Consider the following 8,356-nt stretch of genomic DNA (forward strand, 5'->3'; position numbering starts at 1 on the left):
AGGAGAAGTGTCTGAGGTCACACAGTGGGTCAGGACACAACCATATTTGTACACAGTCTACATAATAGATGGTAATCTCCCTCCTTACTCGGTGGCAAAATCTAAACACAATCTGCCTCTGGTAGTATTTAGCAGCAATCCCAGGCAGGTCATTCAGACATATGCCACAGACTCATGCACACATCCATGCATGTGCTAATAATCTTGCCTCACCTGCTCACAGGGCTTCTATGGGAGGCAAAGCAAATGGAGGACAGTAAAGTCCCCCATATACTGGAAGCCTTGTAAAGGATTAGTCACCCAGTCACGGTCCAACAAGGGACACCACATATTTTCTGAGTCACTGTCCTCACATACTTTTTTGTTTTTAATTGTCACCAAAGTGACTTTTATTTGTGTTTCCCACAGAAACAGTGAGTGTAATTCATGGTCCTTGGTAATTTCTCTAGACAGGAAAAAAATTGTATGAAATTGATACATGCCATTCTGAGGAGTCTTCTGTCATAAGTTCAAGATAAGCCTGTTCAGCAAAATCCAGTATCATTATTCAGTATTTTATTGAATATAAATGGAATTTATTCTACCTGTATCCTTCTCCCAACCGTGTTGTAAAATTATTCAGAATTATTTCAGTTGTGTGATCTGTGGGGTCCTTGCCTCTTTTCTTAATTTCTTTATGGAGACAAACACTGCTCATTTAAAAATGAACAGCTGGTTCATTTGGCAAGTGACTCAGAATTATTCCATTTGGTGTTTTATGATCTTCCTTTACAACGATAGAATCTGTGACATCTCTTGGGATGCACTGTGGAATATATTTTTTTCATAGCCAGTTCTCTTCTGTAATAAACATATGAGTTTGGTTTATCTGTGGAGAGCTGTTCACAGAGTTGTGCTATTCCCTTATGAGTTCTATCTTACGTTGTAGTGAGAATCTTGGGAGAAGTCTGTCTGTTGAAGTAAGAAGCAAATTTATCTGCAGCTTTGTCATAAGCAACCTCTGCATCGTTAGGGTCTACTGTGACTTCACCTCATACCCACTGGTTGTCAGTGGTCCTAGGCATAGGCTTTGGTGGAGCCCTATCACCAAGAGCCTCTCTTTAAATGGTTTTCTTAGCTGCCAACTTTTCTTTTCATTGCTGCTGCTTCCACCGTGTGAACATTGCATCATGCTATTTGTTCTTTTTTTTTTTTTTTTTGTATTTTTTTCTGAAGCTAGAAATGGGGAGAGACAGTCAGACAGACTACCGCATGCGCCCGACCGGGATCCACCTGGCATGTCCACCAGGGAGCGATGCTCTGGCCCTCCGGGGCGTCGCTCTGTTGCGACCAGAGCCACTCTAGCGCCTGGGGCAGAGGCCAAGGAGCCATCCCCAGCGCCTGGGCCATCTTTGCTCCAATGGAGCCTCGCTGAGAGAGGGGAAGAGAGAGACAGAGAGGAAGGAGGGGGGGAGGGGGGAAGAAGCAGATGGGCGCTTCTCCTGTGTGCCCTGGCCGGGAATGGAACCCAGGTCCCCTGCACACCAGGCCGACGCTCTACCACTGAGCCAACCAGCCAGGGCCGCTATTTGTTCTTAATCTCTGAAATGCTGACACCTGGAGGAAAGGCAGACGCTTTGGGGGTTGGACCCCACTTTCCGTCACTCCATTCTCAAGACTGCAGCCTCCTGAGGTGCTTCAGGGGTGCCTTTGTGTTTCAGGCCTTTCTGTGGCTGCTAGTCTTCTCCATGCTGTTTGCTCCTTATTGTCTGCACGGAAAACTGTCTTCACATGCTTAGTCACACATATGAGTGCGCATATGCACAAGGGCTCTCCTGTATTCACTCAAGGACATTCTTAGGCATCCTCTCCTGTTCATGGGCTCACACAGTGCGCACAGGACTTTCAGGTGGCTGCCTGGGCACCTGTTTACAAGGGTGTGGGCTTTCACATGCCCTCCGCAGGCTTAGCTTCATGCACCTGTGTGTGCTCATATAAACACAAGTCCTCACATGTGCTGGTCACACCCCGGGCACACTCTGTTCCCAAGCCAGCTTGCAATTTCTCAATCTTTGCCTGGAATCAGCTAGTGATTAGCAGTTCCACTTCCAGCCCCCAGGATGTCTCTACTTTTCCTCCCAAGTGAGACGCAGTTGCCATTCGCAGTGTGTAGTTGCTGTGGGAAGTATAGGAGAGAGACTGTAGAGAATTCAGAAGAGCATATGAATACATGGAAATACTTCTAGATGCCATTCCCAAATTTTACATAGACATCCTCTTTATCAAGTGGATGGCCAGACACTCTTGCACACCTCCAATGATGTAGAGCTCACCACCTCTTCAGATAGCTTGTTTCATCTTAGGATACTACTACAAGTCCCTTAACCAGCCTGAGTTTTTGTGTGTGTATCTGAAACTTGTACATACAGCTACCTCTCCAAAGAAAGGAATAACAACATAGACTCCCAGGTCATCGCAAAACCACTTAGCAAAGCAGGGTAGGGCCCTATACCCCAGAGAAGGTGGTTTCACCCCCAGGACCTTTCTGCAGTTCCACAGCCCAGTCAAATAATGTGTCAGTTGAGTGGTGAGTAGTGGCTCCCAAGATGGGTGAAAAATCTACACTGTGGATTGTCCCTGTGTGGCTAATTATAAATCACCTAGAGTGACATATGCTATGTATCTGAGAAACACAGGTCCAGGGGCTGAGGGAAAAAAGAAGCCCCTGGCACAGATGGACTTAAAGAGAGTTGTGAGCTCGTTTCTGGGCGATCTAGGAAGGTTTCTGAGAAAAGTTTCCTGGTTCAGGACAGAAGGCAGCTTGGTGTGTAAGGAAGAGCCCTGAGCACGGAACCAGACTGACCAGGATGCAATGCCTTCCGCTTTTTCGGTGCCAAAACAATCTGAGTGGGGGGCCGCTGGGAGGAAGGGTTGAAAGACACACCTGACAATACGGCCTGGTGAGAAAGACTTCAGACTGGCATTGCCAGGTTTGTTTTATTCCCCCCCAAAGCACTAGAGAAAGTTAGAACTAATATCAGCTAACATTCACAAAGCACACACTGTGGTAGACACTATTCCAAGCCCTTCACGTATATTACCTCATTTCATCATCACAATAACTTCGCGAGGCAAGTGCTATTATTCTCATCATCCTCATTTTACTGAAGCACAGAAAGGTTCGGAAACTTATCCAAGGTCACATAGCTCCTAAGTGAAAAACTGAGATAATCTAAATCTAAAGTCTATGTTCTATCCACTGTGTTTATGTAATTTGTGCCTCAGTTTCTCCACCTATAAAATGAGGACGTTAGATTGGTTTCTTTCCAAGAGTCTTTCCAGCTCTAAGACTCTCATTTTTTTTACCTTTTTATTAAATTTATCAGGGTGCCATTGGTTAATAAAATTATATAGGTTTTAGGTGTACAATTCTATAGGACATCATCTGTATATTTTATTGTACATTCACCACCCCAAATCCAGTCTCCTTCCATCACCATTTATCCCCCTGTACCTTACTCTACCTCCTCCACCCCCTTTCCCTCTGGTGATCACCATACTGTTGTCTGTGTCTATGAGTTTTTTGTTTTTGTTTTTTTTTGTATTTTTCTGAAGCTGGAAACGGGGAGAGACAGTCAGACAGACTCCTGCATGCGCCCGACCGGGATCCACCCGGCACGCCCACCAGGGGCGATGCTCTGCCCACCAGGGGGCAATGCTCTGCCCCTCCGGGGCATCGCTCTGCCGCGACCAGAGCCACTCTAGCGCCTGGGGCAGAGGCCAAGGAGCCATCCCCAGTGCCCAGGCCATCTTTGCTCCAATAGAGCCTTGGCTGCGGGAGGGGAAGAGAGAGACAGAGAGGAAGGAGGGGGGGGGTGGAGAAGCAAATGGGCGCTTCTCCTATGTGCCCTGGCCGAGAATTGAACCCGGGTCCCCCGCACGCCAGGCCGACGCTCTACCGCTGAGCCAACTGGCCAGGGCCTATGAGTTTTTTTTCTTTGTTTAATCCTTTCACCTTTTTTTCACCTAGCCCTGAAAACCCCCTGCCTTCTGACAGCTGTATCTATGAGTCTGTTTCTATTTTGTTTGTTAGTTTATGTTCTTCATTAGATTCCACATATGAGTGAAATAATATACTTGTCTGTCAGTAACTGGCTTATTTTAGTTAGCATAATGTTTTCCAGGTCCATCCATACTATCACAAAAGGTAAGATTTCCTTCTTTTTTTATAACCAAGTAATATTCCATTGCACAAATGCACCAAAACTTTTTTGTCCACTCACCTACTGATGGGCACTTGGGCTGCTTTGAAATCTTGGCTATTGTAAACGACACTGCAGTGAACATAGGGGTGAATATATTCTTTCAAATTAGTGTTTCAGGTTCCTTCAGATATATTCCCAGAAATGGAATCACTGGGTCATAAGGCAGTTTCATTCTTAATCTTTTGAGGAAACTCCATACTGCTTTCCACAGTGGCTGTACCATCTGCATTCTCACCAACAGTGCACAAGGATTTCTTTTTCTCCAAACCCTCCCCAAAACTTGTGTTTATTGATTTATTGACGATAGCCATTCTGGCAGGTATGAGGTGATGTTTCATTGTGATTTTAATTTTTTTTACTTTTAATTTTTTCAGCTTTATTGAGATATAATTGAATATAATATTGTGTAACTTTAAGTTATACAATGTGTTGATTTGATACATTTATATATCTCTGAAATGCTGACCACCAACATAGCATTAGTTAATTCCTTCATCATGTCACATGACTGTCATTTCCTTTTGTGATTTTAATTTGTATCTCTCTGGTGATTAGTGACATTGCACGTATTTTCATATGTCTGTTGGCCATCTGTATGTCCTCTTTGGAAAAGTGTCTTTTCAGGTCCTTTGACCATTTTTTTATTGGATTGTTTTTGGTTATTTCGTGTGTGTTAAGTTCTTTATACATTTTGGGTATTAACCCATTATTAGATGTATCATTGGTAAATATGTTCTCCCGTTCAGTGAGTTGTCTTTTCATTTTGTTGATGATTCTCTTTGCTATCTGGCACTCTCATTATATTTCATGTATACTTCTCTGTACTTCCAGGCCAAGTGAAAAACAAAAAACTGCTCCCAAAATGTCAGTGATTTCCACTCAAGGTCCCTAGGGAGAAGAGAGAAGCCTAGGTCAGAGAAATGAGCCTGTACTGGAGGCCATCCTCCCAACGGCCCCTGGGTCCTGAGAATAGCTGGAGGTTTGGGAAGTTCTGGGAGGCGGGGCTTGATCTGCATTTTTAAGTCACTAGTAACAATATCAGGAAGTAGCAGCTCACGCAACCTGGGCTGGGATGCAGGGTCAGAGTTTTTACAGCAGGGTACGGGAGTGGAGCACCTTGACTCTACCCCTCTGGACTACCTCTGAGCTGCTGTGGCTGTCGGCTCTCACTGGGGATCTTAGAGATCAGCTGCACGGGTAGTTTGCAGGCTGGGGCTGCCAAGGAGCAGAGGAAAGGAAGTCCCGCACTTGGGGAATGGGGCTTGGGGCCCTGGAAGTGGGCGTAAGCTGACTCTTCCTGGTTCTTCCTTGCCCTGGGCTGGGTCACCCTGGGAGCTTGCAAGAAGAATGTGATAAAATGATATAATGCAGAGCTGCTGAAAATAGGACAGCAGTCTGCTAGTCCAGCTTTGGTCTCTTCCTTCCCTCTCTGAGCCTCAGTTTTTTCATCAAGAACATGGGGACATTTCCTACTTCATAACCGATTGCAACAATGGCATATGTGAAAGGACTTGCCACATGTAGGTGGCCAACAAATCTGGGTTAAGTTTGAGGAAAATCGATTGGTTGTTCTTCATGACCCTGGGCCTATGGCTTGTGCCCTCGGTTTCTTTATCTCTAACATAAGAGAATTTGGAGAAGTTACAATCGGGAACATATTATGGAAGTGAAAAGACAGTAAGAAACACTGATGTTAGGCCCCTGAGGCTCAGAAAGTGGGTTGTTTAGGTCGCTCCCCCCACCTCTCCTTGCCTCATATCTGGTCAAACTAGTTAAAAGTCCTGAAAAAGAGGCCTCATTTCACCCTAGAACCACTGTGTCTCTCCCCTGCAGTCCCTTCTTGCGGTCACCCTATATAAGGCCCCTCTCTTGGAAGGACGTCCAAACTCTGGGCAGGAAGGAGGGTCCCTGTTGGCCAGTGGGAAAGTCAAGTCTTGGGATGTGATATCCTGAGATGATCCAGAGAACCCCTGGGGGTTACAGCTGCTAGCTGCTCTCTTTCTTGGCCCTGCTCTTGCCTGCTGTGGAGATGGGGGGGGCAGTTGGCTGGAGAAGGCTGGGGAGGGACAAGAAGCTGGACCTGGAGAAGCCCTGTGGGCCCGATGAGCAATGAGGAGTGGGGGAAGGTGGGAAGAAGGTCCTGCCAAGACTGGCAGGAGAGAATCAAGGTAAGAAGAGCTCAAGGCAGCAGGGATTTCTGTCACAGGATGAGCTATAAAATGGTTTACAGATCAGCATTCGTGAGGTTATAGGTCGGGCACTGTTTTGGGGTGTGTGTGTGAGCGGGTGTTAGAGCACGGTAATCCTGGTGGGTAAGCAAGGGCAGTTGGGCCTTCTGAGAGGCCCCTCACTCCAGGTTATTTAGGGATAGCTCATACCCACAGAGAGGAAACAAAGGGGAACTAGACCCTCTGGGGATTCCTCAAAAAAGCAGCCTCAGACTTCTACCAAGAACTTCTAGAATCATTTCATCCATTGCCCTTTCTTGTCTAAGATTGTTCCTCACCCTCATCCTTGTGATGGAGGGAACGCACCTATCATTATGGGTAACAAGTCTGAATTCCAGCAAAGAATTGGTCAAAGTCACATGGTCAGGCCCAATGTTTGTGTTGCTCAGTCCCACTTTAAACCAGGTCTCTCATGCCCTTTTCAGGGAAGAGATGGCATCCCTCAGGGCTGGCTGCACCCGACTCCCGGCAGACATGACACCCTGAACATGAATGCATGACCCCAGGCCACTGGAATGGGGTTTAAAAGTGGCCCCATGACACTGGTATTCTAATGTAGGAACTAACTGGTGGCACACTCAGCCGAGCCCAAGCCTACACACAGCCTTCCAGGTACCCAGCTGTCTCCACCTGGGTCTGTGAGCACATCTCAGGACCCAGCCTGTGCCTTATGTACCCCTGTGCCCAGCCCAACATAACCCCTAGTCTAGGCCTAGCCTAGAACATAGAACACACACATGCACACATAGGTGGCCAAACCCACTGCACCCCTTCTCAGCTGAGAGACCCTAAAAGACAGGAGAGTCCTGAGGGGTCCAGGGGCATGCCTCCCGCAGGGGCCATCATCTGTGCTGGCCAGCACGGGCCTTGGCCTGGGGGCAGTGAGAGCTGGCTCCGGAGGAAGGGGTGTCAGGCAGTGAATAGGGCTCTGTGTGGCCTGGCTCAGAGGGCTGGGGGAGGCTGGAATGTGAGGAACGTGCTCTCATGACCGGGCCCTGTGGCATAGGGCTGGCCAGGAGCTGAGGGGAAGGAGAGAAAGCAGGCCCAGAAAAAATGAAAGATCTCTCTCGGCTTGCCCTCTGAGAGCAGGACCAGGCTGGCCACCGAGCCTGCACGTGTAGCAGGGTGGATGCTGGAGATAGCAAGCTCCATCCCAGCCATTTATGGTTAGAAGTCCTCAGTCTGGACCAAACCTGTCAGAAGCAGTTGCAGCTTGTCTCCGAACTGCCCCTTTCAGACCTCCCAGCTTCTCACACAGCAGCCAGCTTTCTCCCCCATCCCTTTCGACTCTCTCCCTTTCTCACTCTCAACCTGATTCCCTTTAGCTCTCAAAACCTCCTGATCTTGTCCCATCTGACCATCCTATCTGTCGTTGGACTGCAAGCTCCTCAAGGGCAGGGGCCATATCTGCTTCTGTGCGTGCAACTTTGCACCCGCAGGTCCACCACAGTGCCCACTGGACAGCCCTGGCAGGTGCTCCATAAGCCTCTCAAATCCAACAGGACTAAGGGACATTCATCATCAAAAGAGGAGCCCCTTTCCCCTGACCCCCACTGCACCTTTTCCTCTGTTCCTGACCTCGGTGAATAGCCCCGCCGCCATCCACCCGGTTGCCCAGGATGGAAACCGTGAATTCACCCTTGGCCTCTCCCTTGTCCTCCCACATCCTATCATTGACTTTGGTTCTAATGTGGAAGCATCTCATATACAGGTCCCGTCTTTTTATCCAAAAGACCACCTTCCCAATCTGCTCTGGCCTCTTTATCTCTAGTTCTGAACTTCCCCCACCCCCATTCCCAGTCTATTTTTTACTCAACAGATAGAGTAACATTCAGAACTATAAATCTATGTTACTCCCCTGTTTAGACCTCTTCAGTGCCTCCC

At 47.7% G+C, this 8,356-nt stretch overlaps 1 pseudogene; it reads right to left on the bottom strand.

The window, feature by feature from the left end:
• Nucleotides 1-580: 580 nt before the first annotated feature.
• Nucleotides 581-8,138, bottom strand: LOC136317696 (ribosome production factor 1-like; annotated as a pseudogene).
• Between the last annotated feature and the right edge of the window lie 218 nt (nucleotides 8,139-8,356).

This window comes from Saccopteryx bilineata, chromosome X (genome assembly GCF_036850765.1).
Source record: "Saccopteryx bilineata isolate mSacBil1 chromosome X, mSacBil1_pri_phased_curated, whole genome shotgun sequence".
NCBI lineage: Eukaryota > Metazoa > Chordata > Mammalia > Chiroptera > Emballonuridae > Saccopteryx > Saccopteryx bilineata.